Source organism: Mixophyes fleayi, chromosome 2 (assembly GCF_038048845.1).
Source record: "Mixophyes fleayi isolate aMixFle1 chromosome 2, aMixFle1.hap1, whole genome shotgun sequence".
Lineage (NCBI taxonomy): Eukaryota > Metazoa > Chordata > Amphibia > Anura > Limnodynastidae > Mixophyes > Mixophyes fleayi.
The window spans coordinates 198,978,099-198,994,581 of NC_134403.1; the positions used below are offsets into that span (position 1 = coordinate 198,978,099).

The 16,483-nt window shown below is 38.5% G+C and overlaps 1 protein-coding gene across 10 annotated transcripts in view; it reads left to right on the top strand.

Moving 5' to 3' along the window:
• Nucleotides 1–16,483, top strand: part of BCAS3 (BCAS3 microtubule associated cell migration factor) — a 1,120,339-nt gene that overhangs the window by 65,732 nt on the left and 1,038,124 nt on the right. The window lies entirely within an intron of this gene.

Sequence of the window (16,483 nt, forward strand, 5' to 3'; positions counted from 1 at the left end):
AATCTGACAACTTTTTGAACAATCCGATCATTTACTCTGCATCCAAGTCCTGATCTCAGCCACACTCTTCAACAAACCGCATAGCAGGCTTTGCCCTGTAAGCACACCCCTCCATTACACAGTATTTGCATTCCCCATTAGCCTCCCAACAGCTCACAATACTTAAAATGGACGACTTCATGAAATGCTTTGTTACAAGCACGTGTTAGCCACATGTGCTTGTAATGGCCTAATTTACTACCAATGAACAGGGCCCAGTTCTTAAACCTCTAGTAATATGTAAGTCCACCACAAATATCTGTTTTACACAAAATACATCTATTTAGTGACAGCCACCAAGGCATAATACACAGACATCTATTCCAAATATCTTTTGCAACAAACACTAATGCTACCATTTAAAAACAACATATACTGACCAAAACTTCATTAACCCAATTTTATGTGAACTTGGACAATTCCATTCAAATAACCTAACAAACAAGAAGTTACACATTTAACTATCACAAGCTTTTTCCCCCCCTTAATTTAAATAGCTTGCATACAGTGTAACCACAAGTCCATTCAAATACCCTCAGTACATGCTCCCATAAACACACATACACTTACACATCTTTAGTAACACATTTTAACTATATATCAATTCAAAACTCCATTATAACATTATAGCTGCATTCAACCACCTTCATTCAATACATTCAATTTCCATTAAAACTACATTTTTCATGATAGCCAAATTCTAATATAAATTTCATTCCAGGCTACATATATATACCTCCATGGCATTAAGCTAAGTCCTCTTGGGTGAAGAGCAGGAAAAAGGACCTTTCTGCCTTCTGTTACAGGATATCAAAAGCCTTTCTTCAGGGTGGAGTTTCTTTCTACAGGAAATAGCTCACAGCCTTGCATATGCTAATCCTGAGCAGCTAAACCAGTGATGGGCAAACTTTTTCAAGAGCGGGCCAAATAAAAAAGAAAAACTTTAGGCGGGCCAGTATAATTTATTAAAAAAACTCAAATATCGAAATATATAATACAAATTTTTTGAATGGGACGGGAGGGTGTTATATGGCAGTGTTACCTCTATATAAGTGCAGTGATCGTACAGACACAGCACTTATTTCAGCAGGTTATTGCAGATCCTTCTTTCTGGTGAGCCACTAACTGACAACACAGCAGCCAATCGAAATACGCCTTAGTATATGACCAAGCCCATCTCTTCTCACATGACTTTCAGCCATTAGCGGGCGGGCAGGTGTTTGAGTGATTGACATACGAAGTGTCCTTTTAGGAAGGAGGATGAAGTGTAATAATGGAAATAGCTGGGAAGGCATAAAAATGAAGGTTCTGACACACAATTTTATGCATATTTTAATGAAATTTTTTAAAATATTGGCGGGCCGGCTCGAACCTCTAAGTGGGCCGGATCTGGCCTGCGGGCCGTAGTTTGCCCATCACTGAGCTAAACAAACTTACACAAGCATTCACCAACCTCATGTTTGTAGCGGGGAGAAGAGTTTTGTTTATAGTCACTTCTCTGATTCAAGCATGGCAGAATTCAGATTATATTATGTTAGAAAATGAAATGTCCTTATCAATCCTCAGAAGAACATTAAAGTGTAGATTTATCAAACCTTCTAAAACAGAAAAGTGGAGGTGTTGCCCATAGTAACCAGTTTCTAGCTGTTGTTTATTAGTACATTCTAGAAAATGACAGCTAGAATCAGATTGGTTGCTATGGGCAACACCTCCACTTTTCCTTTTAGAAAGTGTGATAAATCCAACCTTAACACTTACAAGTTAAATGTGTGCTGAAATTCAATAATTTAAAAATTGAATGGGCAGCAAAAAATAAAATATGGTTGACCACATGGATAATTGTAACTATTCAGATATAAATTGGGATACTGAAACTAATGGTTCTGGAAAAGGAAGCAAATGTTTATCCTCTTCATTTACTTCTTACAAGAGGTAGAACAACCAACTACAGGGGTAGCACTATTGGACTTATTGGACATCTCCCAACTGTCACAAAGAGAGAGAACAAGTAGAGCAGGAGAGTAGGTGGCGTGGCTGGGACCGCAGTGGATGGACCACTATTTCCTATAATTATGGACTCGCTCAAAATGGGTCATTGACACAAGATTGGTGTTACCAGTCTATAAAAAAGGACACAATCGGAACCGGCAAATTAAAGACCTTGATTCTGACTTCTCTTGTAGGCAGGGCCTCCAAGAGGTATTTTGGACCCCGGTACAGTAAGTTTTTTTGGGTTCCTTCACGCCAGTTTCAAAGTCCCTCCCACTACACAGGCAGGCTCAGGTCTGGTCTGCTTCCCACACCTCTCGACACCCCTGCTTGTAGTTACATTATTTGAAGGGATTGTGAAGATCTGACCGTGCCCAACAGATATTGTTGGTTTCTATGAGGTGATAAATTTCAAACTGAATCTTCATTACTCACCCTTACTTACAACACCTCCCATTCATACATCTCAAATCTCATTGTCACGAACGCCCAGCCTGTCACAGATTCAGCAATCTGAACAACTGACCGTGACTTATATCACCTTAGTCACTTAACAATAAATACACCTTCTCTGCCACCACAAATCATTTATTATGGTGCCCTTAAGTTCACCAAAATTACTTATTAATGTTTCACACTTAATTCTCATACACATGGAGCATGAGCCTTCCTGGGCTTCGTAAGTTCACAAAGAATCATGGAAAAATGTATCCAAGGCTTGGTTACAAAAAAGTTAATAACAAGACATACAATAAATTGCACAAATACGTTTCAGAAACAAAATAGGAAATAAAACCAGAGTCTCTACTTATAAGTTAAGACTTGGGGCTATATTTACTAAGCTGCGGGTTTGAAAAAGTGGGGATGTTGCCTATAGCAACCAATCATATTCAAGCTGTCATTTTGTCTAAGGTACTAAATAAATGAGAGCTAGAATCTGATTGGTTGCTATAGGCAACATCCCTACTTTTTCAAACCCGCAGCTTAGTAAATTTAGCCCTTGGTGTGTGAAGGAACACAATTGAGAAATATGTGACATTTCAGTCTTGATAGACCCCCTCATGAAAATGCACATGTTATTGTCTAAGGCAGAAGATTTTAAACCTTTTTTCCCATAGCTCTCACCCTCCACCTTTGGAGTTTATCTATCAATAAGGACAGATTGATCTCCCAAATGTCACATGGCTTTCGAAATGAGCTAGGGATGTCCTGAGATCGGAAATGATCACAAGACCTTGAGTTCTCACCTCTGCTCGTTTTGCTTGGTTAGATGGTTTACAACTTTGGGGCTTCAAACTTCTCAGAGATGCCTATCTCTCCCTGGTCTGGCTAATTTCAACAGATTATTTACACTTGCAGTTTAGACTCCTGTCCTCTAGCAAAGCACATGTTGAGATTGCATTACAAGGTTACATACAATATACATTGTCATACATGAATTCAACAGAAAATAGCAATCAGTCATTAGATATACTACATATTCGTAACATTCATCTCAAAGTACTCTCCCTCTCACAGTCTTAGATCTACCTCTGACCTATGCCTTGTCTTGTCTCTGGTAACCACCTCTCACTCATGCCTACAAGACGTCTCCCATGCTGCTTCCTACTTATGGAATTCCCTACCATGCACAAATCTGGCTATTTTTTTAAATTTTTTTTTAAAGCTTACCTTATCCCTACTGATACTATTCACACTAATACACCCTCTTAGAGGTCCCAATCTCTACTTTAAACCACACTTCTTTTGTTTCAGCTGTGCCCTCTTCCACTTAGAATGTAAGCTCTCTAATGAGCAGGGTCTGCTACCCTTTGTTTCATGTCTGCATTTATTTTGTCTGCCTTGTGTTATGCACGTCTAGTTGCTATCCAATAACGATTGTCGATTGCCACATTGTGGTTCCAAAGCACAATGTGATTTAATAGCCAAATAGCAGAATAACAATCAGAATAAAATAAGTACAACCGTTACTTATCGCAGGCGCCCTGGATCCAGTGTACAGTCATTCAGGTCTGAAGGCTGTGGTCAAGTAGACTGTCCACTGGGTCCAGAGTCCCTGCTTATATACATTCAGTGAATACAGTAAAACAATGCAGATGATGTGGCTTGCTTCTATAGGTCCAGGCTTCAGGAGGGTCCAGTGTAATGCTGGTCATAGGCCAGTTCAAACGAAAATATCCAAAGGTGGGGGTCAGCTCTCCAGGAGATGCACTCCGATTTTCCCGCCAAGAATCCAGTTTAAACTAGTCTATTTACATTACACAGACAATATTATTTTAAACATTTATTCCATATCATTGCTAACTAGAGTATGCAATGTGCTATTCCTTCAGCGAATGAACCGGACAACGGATAAATAGGAGGTTAAAATGATACTAAACACGACTGTAACCTGAACCTTTGATTTCACTAACATGTATATAACTTATAATATTAACCGTAAATATTGCTACATTTTGACATAAATGACTGTGTTGCAATTACTATTAATGTTTACTAATTACAAATGTGTATGTTCGTGTGAATGTGTGTAAATGTGTAAAACCTGTTGTTGCCACGTGTTGTGGCTGGATACGCTCCCCGCCGTATTTTCAGACAAAGGCCATCAAGTTGTTAGATATTAATTGAAATGACTTTATCCAATTAGCTGACTTCGACACTTGTATGTCCTTGTTTTATGTAAATCTTGTTTTCCCTACTGTACGCCGCTGTGGAGCACTGTCGCACCTTACAAATCTACAATAATAATAGTAGGACAATTTATGTAATGTATTTGGAGTTTAGTAATGCATTTGGTGCTATTTCATAAAACAGTCTGGTACATGAGAGTACTAGGTCTATGGGAAAATTATCTGCATAGAGAGAGAATTTATTAAAGTATAGAAGGCAAAGGGATCATTTTCAGACTTTGCTAAAATTATTAGTGATATATCATAAGTATCAGTATTGGGCTTCATTCTTTTCATTCTATTAATGACCTTGTAGATGGCCTAGAATGTAAGGTACATATTTGCTGATGATTTATGTTGTGTTATTGACATAGAGCAGGTAAAGTACTTACAAATAAGTAATTGCTACATAAGGATTTAGACAAAGTGGCAAACTGTACCGCAAAGTTGCAGGTTAAATTTGATATAGGTAAATGTAGGGGTCATGCGCATAGGCCTTGGTAATAACTGTGCTACCACCATATTAAATATAATGCAAAAAAACTGAGTTGAAAAAGTACCTAGGGACGCTAGTGCCAAGCAAAAGCTGTAAAGGTGGATACAGTCCTGCAATGCTTAAAAAGCAGAATAAGTACTTGTGATGCACAAATGGTATTTCCATTGTGTAAGTCATTAGATCACATCTTGAATATATAATACAGTTGTGAGGACGGAACTATGAGAGCAGCTTGAGACGGTTCCGAGTTGGATACCTGATTAACTTTATAACTTAATCCTTTCATTTCCTTTATTGAAGTTCGAAAATTTGCAATTGTTTACTTTGGAGAAAAAGGGCAACTCTCATGAGTGGGTTATATTTTGCCTGCCTCTTAATCAAAACAATTACATTTTAGTAAAGTTTAACTACATGGACATATTTTTAACCTTAGTGCTGTAACTATGCAGCTGAACAGATTACATTATACTTAGGCAATTCAGAAGAAGCAGTATATAGTGCATTGTCTTCTGAATACATGTGGACCAAGAGACACTATTTTGTGTCAGAAATTGAGAACATACAAATCCCAACCTCCAAGGAAAAATGTTAAAATGTTATTTACAAACATGGAAATATATAAAGCTTGCAAATATACAACGTATAGCTGCACTATGTCCTAGGTAAAGAAGCTGGCAGCTGGCGCATTATGAGGGACACCGTGATGAAAGTAAAGAAACTACCAGACGTTGTGGTATGAAACAAGGGTATTCCTTCGAGACCCTCCAATTTTTGTATGAGATGATAGGGCGGGCCTGTCCTCTTCCTCTGGTCTCTCCGCACCCTGATGATGGGTTGGGGGAGGGGAAGCTGTAATGTCGTGACTGCTTTTCTCGTTGGGGGATGGTGGCATATTTATTTTCATCACTAATGTTATCATTATTGCAGTTTTGCTTTGTTCCATGTTACAAGCCTATAATATATTAATATCGGGCACTTATATCTTAGAACGTTTGTGACATGGTGTCGTTAAAGCTCCTCAAGTGAAGCCCATAAAAGTTGTAACAATATTTATGTACAGGTATGTTCATTGTATTTACAATTGAATGTTTCTCTTTCTTTATGAAACGAACAGTATTGCTTGATTGATGTCTGAATATCTTCAATAAAAATGTTTTGAAAGTAAAGAAACTGAATGGGTAACATTATGTCACTCATTCAGTGTATTAGTTGCCTCCTAAACCCTGGCGCAATAGGCGACTGCCTTGGCTCGCCTTGTAGTAGTGCCGGCCCTGGTAACATATACAGATTTGAATCACTTCTACAATCTTAGTTTTGTTAACTGGGAGCTGCCAAAAGTATCTATTTCAAAGTTCCAAAACTGTTGTGACTAGAGCAGAGGAAGTTGATTTATATTGTGCTGCCCAAACGCAGAACATTACTATAAACAAATAATAGATAATCAGAGTGACAAGCACAAGAATAATAATTGAGTTATAACGGAGTTCCTTGCCCTACATAGCTTACAGACAGAATATGTGTAATCTTCATAATGATGATCATTTAAGCCAGGTGATCTAATGTGATATTCCAGAGAAGTGTATTTAGGAAGATTAAAGTACAAAGCTTTAAGGCAGGTTGTGATGTAGATGACGAACCTATAAATATTGCAAAAATGAAAATGTGCATTCTGATAGGAGAATAAACATGAGAACCCTATTGTGAATGTCCAAAGATTGAAACATCTAAGAGAATATAGTGTGATCTTCTGTATCAAGACCAGTAAAAAGGTCAAATAGATTAAGAATTGATAAAATGGCGAATTTTTTTGTTGGAACTTGACAGATACTTTATGAAAGGCAGTCTATAAAATGTTAACACTTTGTTGGAGGATTTTTATGAGACCTAAAAGGGTACAATAATTTAGTGCAGTTATTTACAAAATGTAAATGGTCAGGCTTATATTATTAGCATGGATTTGACACACCTTTACTTGCATTTCAACAAATTAAATAGATGTGCACACATCTTGACAGTATCTTGGAAACAAATGAACATAAAGCACATTTTTCTATACAACACCTCACTTAACACACAACCCTTACATTTCATAAATAGTATAGAGTATAAACATGATTATCATGACAACAGAACTAAAAGCCAGACAGTGTAGGAAGAAGGGGGGATTATGACCTGAAGGACAGTTATGATATGAAACTGCATCCATTCAGTCATTTCAAAGCTTGTTTTTGATACTTCACTACTTGCAGATGGAGCTGTAGTCTTGTATATTTGATGAATCATTTTAGCATTAAACATGCTAGTGCTTAGACTAAATCTGGGTGGACAAATAATCTACAGGCTGTGATGATAAAAGAAGCATTATGTGTAATGACTACATGGCAAATGAAGATTAAATGAAGGGAGTGCTTTGGGTATTTACACATTACAATCCTGAAATAATTGTCCATTAGTAATGATATGTTTCTAAAATAACTGACCCAGGGTTTTTCTAGGTAAAGCTGCATCTACTTAACTACTGTACAGAATATGGACTTGAAACTGGTAATAATAGTGTCCATTTGTAGTAAAGTCCTCTAGCAAATGCGTGGCTTTAAATTGTTTTAAAAACACAAAGTAGCTGTAACTTTTAATGCATTTTAGTATATTCAAATTACCAGTGTGTAGGTACTTGATTCCAAAAACATCTGCCTCAAGATCAGCTTTCACAGTAGCAATGAGCTACTATCTAATGGATCCCATAGCTAGAATCCAGCTGGTTTTCATAATCCAGGTATATGGTTCTGGCAAGGTAGCCCCTTTTTCACTGGTCAGCAATATGGAACCTCAAGGGTGACCTGCTAACCTCTTGTCAGAGATCTCAATCACATGCCCATGTGGAAAATCATTGGTCATAGACATGTTCAAACCTGAAGGCCCTGTAAAATATATTTGAGACCTTGCACCACAATTCCTCATAGACCAGACAGGACCACCAAATGTGAATGGAGAGTGTCTTCATCAGGTTATAAACCCTTTCTCCATATACCTTATGTAGTGTCATAATCTATGGCAGAAATATAGTACCTTAAGTAAGTATGATCTCAATAGCTTGATTCAGTGCAGGAACAGCAGCTTATAACAACAAGTTCAAAGTTCGAGAACTGGAAACAGCAGATGTCAACAGGTAAGAAACGGCTTAAGCACTGAGAGGTCACAAATAAGATTGCAGCAAGAGTGGTCACTATAGTGAATTCTCATACAATCAACATTAAGTCCTGCTGAATTTTTATGATTGTACTGTAAATTGATATGCATTTTATAAAAGACATGTTAAGCCACATCATTGAAATTAAAATGTTTCTTGCTCTGTTGGAAGCAGAAGAGTACACTTTGTGAGCCTACTGTTGGCTGTCAACAGTTAGAGGTCCTAACAGGGTCACACCTCTAGGAAGTTGTGCCCCATATTTTACAATAACACGTTGAGTAAAACAGGAGCAACCTACTTCTATAACCGGCAGGCTCTGAATATTACCTGGAGCCTCTACCTTTTCAAACAGTTGGCAATTTGGTGTGTACACTGGACACGAGGAAAAACTCTAGTGAAATATAGTTAACAAGGTCAGGAAAACTTTTAGAAAAGGTATATGGTATCACAAATCAATGACATTGTAGGGTAGATGTCTTTTGAAAGTGTAATAAAATTTTCATGCAAATGGTTTCTGTCCTTTTCTGGATATAGTAAGGAAAATTGACAGACTGTAAACAGCAGTTCCTCTACCTACCGTCAATTTTTATGTCTCTGCTTCTCATTTAGTCTAACCTTGCTTTTGTCAGGTTTTCATCTCCATATATTTGTAGTAATTGTTTTGTTTTTTTATATGAATTTACTGGATGTTAATTGATTTGATATTAAATAAGACATTTCAGTAAAAGTCATCCAAAGATTTTAATTTGTTTCAGATAACATTGGGAATAGTGCCCTCGTTGTTAAAGAGAAAAAACTTTTTTTTTTTTAATCACCAAATCATTTGAGGAGAGTTTTGTTTCAACATTTTTTACTCTTGTACATATATTTTCCCAAAGCCAACTAATCTTAATTCCCTACAACTGCAGGGTCAAATAATAAATATCTTTTTTAGAAGTGTTATGGTCACCAGTGCGGCATAAACTTGTAGAACAAGGGGTAGAGGTCTTCACTTTTAGCAGCCGCCTTTCCCGTAGAGACTGGTTATGCTCACAGGTAATCGGATACCCCCAGGATTTATGCTCAGAGTAGTACAAGTTTATGCCTGCACGGCGGCGCACAGCTACAGGAGGTAATGCACAGACTAGGACAGGCCATGGGGTCTGTAGATTGGACAGAGCACCGGTGGAGAAGTCAAATACCAGCAGGGTCAGGGCCACAAGCACTGGTTCAGCGTCCTGGTACAGGCAGGAGATCACGGGCACAGACAATGGTTCAGAGTCTGGGTACAGGGATAAGTTCAGGGCAACAAGCAAGTATCAAAATGCAAGAAACAGGCCATACACAGAAATCATTCCAAAAGGCTTTCACTAAACACAGGAGCAGGTTAGCCAACAGGAAACTGGACGCTATAACCAGCAGTGAGGCTAAGCCCTCCTTGCTTTAAATACTTTGATGGGCCAATCAACAAAGAGGACGACAGGGCTGACAATCAGCCTCAGGAGACTGCTAATTAATTTACTAGCTTAGAACTGGCATAGATAATAACATAAACCAGGAACATGTATAACTATATAAATAAACCGATTTAAATAATAGGAGAGCTCCCCCTGGTGTTGGAGGATGTCCCTACATCCTCCTACTCTATGCCGCACGATAAGCCCAAGGAAAAATAACAGTGCATTGTAACCAATGCATGCGCCAGGGTGCTAGATCACGCCAGGATGCAGCGTACTGCCACGGCTCGTGACAAGAAGGGGCTAAGCTTCCCAAATTATCCCAGGTGAAAGCCAAACAACTCGGCGTTGAAATTTCAGAAGGAGAGATTTCCCAAATCATAATGACAAAAGTCTGGTAAATTCCTAGGACAAGATGATTTCACATCAATTTATTATAAAAGATTTTCAGTTTCCTCCATCTTCATACACATTTTAATAAAGTATTTTAAGCAAGCCCTTTTCACAGAGAAGCTAAAATAGCATTTTTACATATGGAGGGTAAACATTTTTATAATTGCACTAGCAACAGTCTTATGCCCCTTCTTAAAAATTATGTAAAAATTTGTGCCAAAATTCTAGTGAATAGGTTATATAAGGTGCTCCCTTCCCTAATGTATTATGATCAGGCAGGATTCATACTGGAAGACAACCTTGACACAATGTGTTGGAAGCCACAGATCTGATTCATATCATTAACTTTTTCTTGACACCTAACAAAAAGGCATTTGACAGGATTTCTTGTCAGTTTATGCTCCAGACATTAAAGCATTTTGGCATGATGAGAGATTTTCTTACAGACGTTTGAGCATTACATTTTCCAGATAAATAGCAAGAGTCCATGGTACTCCTTGGATTGGAACCAGGCATGGATAACCCTTGTCCATTAACTGATCTTTGCTCTTGGAGAACACTAATAAATTTGTGGGTGAATGAATATTCTCCCTAAACTTCTGTATTGATTTAGCGCATTGCCAGTTAAGGTTCCACATTCTAAGTTCAAGGATATTCAAGCATTATTTTCTGAGTTTGTGTGAAATAAAAGAACACCAAAATGTGTTTCAATGCAAAAACCCATACAAAGTTTGGGGTAGAGGCTTCACATATCTAAAAGGTATATTATTGGGCTGCCCACCTTAAACTCCAACAGCTTTTGCCCCATCCTATTACATTGATGTCGCTAGATCTGGAAGTTAAATAATAATCTGATTTCTCATTGTAGATTATTTCTAGACCACATAGAACGAACCTTACAAAATCTTTGCCAATGCTAACGTTCTCTGCTAAACTTTGGAATTTGTATATAAATAAATTGCAAGCTTAGTCCCCACATTCTACTACTGGAATAATCCTGATTTCTGCTTTCGCATGTCCCATTGTTGTTTTTGCCCCTAGATCCAAGTAGATATATTCTTTCTCAGATTTTGTGGAAAGAGGTTCTTGTAAATTTCCTACACAATGAATAAAATTTTAATTTCTTTAAATTAGTCACTTTCTGAAATCTCTTCCCTAAATTGATGGGTCCTATATTGAAAAAAACATTTCTAATGGCAGCCTTTCATCGGGGTATAATGTCCTCACTCTATAGTGTCCTGTTGGAATCAATACCACACAATAGACTTGCAAAAGAATGTAAGAGAGATTTAGGCTCTCCAACTGAAGAGGACTACTGGGAGGAAAAGAGAGAAAATATGACCTCTAGGTCAGTATCTGTCCTGGTAAACATAACACCTTTTAAGATTTATTATGTGTGCTACTATACCCACTACAAAATATCCTTCATTTATGATACAGCTAATCCTGGTTGTTTTAGAAATTGTGGTCAAAAAGGCATTTTCTTACATCTACTGGGATTCCCTGTTTTGAAGGATACCTGAACCTATCTTATGGATAAATGTGGAAAGGCAAGATGAAAGATTGGCTATCTCCTTGCAAAATACCTAGAACGCTTTGGAGCTGATCTTAACATTAGCACTCTCTGTTTCCCTGAGGACATGCAGTGGGCTTGTGGAGTGAGCAGGCCCGGCGCTCCCATTAGGCAAGGTTAGGCACTTGCCTATGGCGCCGGGCTCTGGAGGGCGCCACAGTATTCTAAAATACTTTAAAACTGTGCGGCGACCGCTGACCATACCTGTCACGGCCGCCGCACAGCATTCAGGTGGACGGGGAGGGGGGGGAAGAGGCTATTTTGTCACCACCGCCGCCTCTCTGCTCCGTCTCCTCCCCTCCACTTACTAGTGTCAGTGAGTGGAGGGGAGGAGACGGAGCAGAGAGGCGGCGGTGGTGAGACAAGGTAAGGAGAGGAGGGAGGAGGGCGGCGATTTTTGCGGGGGGGGGGGGACGCCGCTTTTTTAAAAATGCCTAGGGCGCCATGGACCCTAGCACCGGCCCTGGGAGTGAGGAGGTGGAGAAATGTAAAATTGTAGTAGAAGTTTTCCCAGCTAAACTTAATGCAATTATGGTTATTGTGATGGGAAAAGGTGCCCTTACATTTTTTCTCCACAATTTTTCTTCTTTCTTTTACTTTACACTCTTCTTTTTCTTTTTGATGTTTAATTTTCTTTTCTAAGTAATTTAACAGTGCTTTTACAATCATGTTTGTTCAATAACTATAAATTTTGAAAACTCGGGGTGAAATAAAGAAAAACAATATATAAATGTATAAATGGACCCACACTAATGTCCCTTACTGGTAAAACAAATGTAGTTCCACGTTCGTGAATTACAGGTGTTCACAACAAAACGTAACACCTATAATTTACACATGTGCATCCACATTTGTTTTATTAGGAACATTAGTGTGAGTCCGTTTATACGTTTCTATATTGTTTTTCTTGTGCCCTGGCTTTTCAAAATTTTCTGTGTAACAAGTATAGGGTTGGTGTTCCCCCTTTTTTTCCCTTCGTGGCAGCAATACACAGTCACACATTAAGAAAGCGCTGTTCCCCAACCCCACTTTCTCTACTTTTTATAATAATAATATCTTGCATGTAATATATGTAATGAGAATGAAACATTAAGGCAGAAAAAATATGCATGTATACATAAATACTGAAACATGGGAAGGGATAGCTATAAAAATAACCCAAATAAGGGTCGTATACCCACAATTTGGAGGAACACAAGGTAGTAATAAGAGGAGAGATTATTAAATATGCCTCTCATTGTTAAAAAAAAACAAAAAAACAAAAAAAAACCCATTGAGCAAACCCACAAACAAACTCACTCAAGCTTGACCTGCTGAGGGAGCTTAAGGAAGAACCGCACAACTTATTAGCTGAAAAAATGGATAGGAGCCTTTGGTGGTTGGAACAAAAAACTGTGTAAAGCAACAGAGTGGATACCCTCTTGGCAAACTAACCAAAAGCCAATAGGGCACCACAAGCTATCATTGCGAAAAGACATAAAAATGTAACTTAATTTATGACCCTAAGGTAATCAATAAAGCTTTCACAATTTTTTATAAGAAACTGTAAAGCAAGTACAATCTTCTAAAGGATTCTCGTCCTTATCTAGCATTTAATCATCGTAAAATTAGCCTCTGCTACATCCTTAACTCTGTGAATATATCTGAGGGAGAAATTAAGTTAGGGCTTAAGTCCCAAAAACCACCGAAGGCTCCTTTGCCCAGATGGTTTCCCAATAATCTATTATATGATTAATCCCCCAAATAGTCCAGTTTTTCAATAACATCCTCAATGAGATTAATTTACATCCAGACTTCACTACATCTAAAATTATTGTAATTCAAAACCAGACAAGGACCATGCTGTTTGATCTAATTACAGACATATTTCTTCTTTATTTCCAAACCCCATTTCTTTTGAACACACACTTTAAACACTTTTAAAAAAATCTTAGCCACTAGACTTAGCAGAATTCTACCCAGTGACCCAGACTAGATGGGGTTTATCCCCAATAGACAAGCGTCCGAGACCTTCTGCAGAGTAAGTAACTTAATTCATCGTATAAATAAAAACAAATTTCCTTCGGTTATTCTCATTTTAGACGCAGTATAAAGGTTGACATATCTCCTGGTCATTTATGTTTACCACATTGGAATCATTTTAACTCCAAGCCAAGTTCTTGCAGGCTATCCATGCCTTATTTTATAATATCGACCTCATTGGTCATGATTAATTTGGATGTGTCTAGGGTGAGTATTGGTACCAGACATCGCTTCTCGGCCTTTTGGCTAAGATCAAGTGTAGTTGTGGCAGAGCTGCACTTGGTCCTCTGGCCAGGGGCTGGGATTGCTGCTTTGAAAGCCTGGGACAAATGTGCCTCCGGGAGTGGCGACCCCGGGGGTGCCATAAATCACTGGTCATAGCACCTTAAACACATGATTAGATTGGCACCCATGCACTTTTGACCACTTTCTTTTAAGCACTCGCTCTATTCTTTGCCCCGGCCTTATGGCTGGGCGAGAAATTTTTTATACCAAGCCCAGCCATTAGGCTGGGGCCGTACCCACTCGGCACTATTTATTTTTCTTCACGTTTGTCACTTTTTCTTTTGTGTTCACGTTTCTGGATTTTATTGGGTACGGGTAGGCCCTTTTGGGCTCCTGTCCCCGAGACGATCTAGGGGAGGTTGTGTGGCCCTTAGGCTCCAGCCTCCCTGAACACCTACGTAGGTCCTCCCCTTAGGGGGTGGACTAGTTGTTGAGCCCTGGGTGAAGCTTCGGTGGATCCCAGGGGCTAAAGGGACCACCCTAGCCTCGCAGCGAAGGGGGTCTGAAGACCCTTGCCCCCTAAGGGACCTTTTTGGTTCCGGGGGTCGGGGACCAGGGCCCTTTCTTTTTAAAGAAGGGGCCAGTACCGTACCCCTTGTGCACTTTTTTATTGTTTTACACCTTTTTTGGGCACTTTGGGTTTTTGATTGCACGTTCCCAGGCTTTCAATAAAAAAAAAAAAAAAAATTGGTACCAGACAAGACTGCCCCTTGTACACCCTAATTTTTGCCTTATGTATCGACCCATTTGCAGGCAAAATTAGTGCAAACCTCAAAATACCTGGAGTTCCTCTTTCTAACCAACCCAGAGGGGAGATTAAGTGGAAAGTGCAGGGTGGAGGGAGAAAGGTGCCGCAAATCTCGTCCATTTTTGCGTATTGCTAAATTGTTGGCAGATAGTCCAAAAATATCAATTAGATTTGTATGAAATTATGTGACTTAAATAATAGTTTAGGGTGGATTAGTTGATCTTGTATATCTTGTCTGCAAGGAAAGTTTATTAGTGATGATAGAAAGATTTGGTATGATACCCCAGAAGTAAATCAAATGTGTAATGCTTTTGTTAAAAAAAAAATACATGATCTTAAATTTAGTTAATAAAAATGTAAGGTATTGCATGAAGGACGCGAGAATCCTGATGCTGTATACGTTTTGAATGGAATTGTTTTGTCAATAACAGATGGACCTGGTGTTTTCATTTTAAATGGCTTGTAGCACAACAGTGCGGACCACCAGTAGAGTAGTTGGATGTATAGATAGATGTATTAGTAACAGATAGAGAAGTTATATTGCAAGTTTATAAGATGTTTGACACCTTGCCCCAATCAAAGAAAAAACAACTAAAATGTTGTATGGGCTCCAATACCAAACTTATCAGGAAGAAATTAAGGAGCTTAAAGAGGGCTTTTAAACATGTCCACTAATGTAATTTTTTTGCTTCATTACATGATGCCTTGTGTACTAGTTAGTTGGCAAAAAATGATTTCCTTTGATCCACTTGGCCCTGGAGAGACCTTATAAGCATTGTGCAGTCTTGAATCTTGAATCGGAAGGTGAGTTGGGCTGTTAGAGCAAGCACTTTCCTGGGCCATGTTTCTCTTTACCTCATGGTTTTACTAGTGTGTAGTTTGCAGTACTCTGGTCCTGGGGAAAGCATTGCTCATATATTGCATGCTGGATTAAAGCTTTCTCCAGAGCGAACATGTCTCAAGTGAGTCACTTTTCTTTCTTTTTTTTTTCCTTTCTTTTTTTTGCCAACTACATAGTTTACTATATAATTCATTTAAGGTTAGTAGTAAATTCAGATACAAGGTATAAGGTGCCGTTTTGAACCTTGGAAAAACCAGGTTGTTTTGTACGGGGCAAAATGTAAAATGTGCAGACAGATTGGAGCGACTATGTCCTAGCTCCCGTGTAAATCACAGAGTAAATATAAACCAGCCCTTTATTTGTGTGCTACATGCAAACTAGGCGTTTTTTTCCCTGCATGCAAACATGGTTTGTCCAGATATAAATTTGCATCCTTTACCTGGCCCTAACATGCATGAGGCAAGCGTAAAGATAATGTAAAGAGTTATAATAATGTCAGATAGGAGCTTATGAAGATAGTACTTTTTCAACACACAAAAAAATATCACAGAGGATTTTATTTGCAGAACCATAGCTTTTTGAATGTAATATATAGCCAATGATTCAGATTTTTTTTTTACATATGTCTTCATTAGCAAAATAAGAGCTATTGTTTTATTCAAGCCTTTTATTTGTCTGCACCTTTGTATTTAGTATCATGAATAGGGTTGGGTTGCAATATTGCTTGCATTTATATCTACTTTTGGACAAACCCTCTTAAATTTAACCTGTTGCTGCACGTAGTGAAAAGGATCCTCCCGTTGCT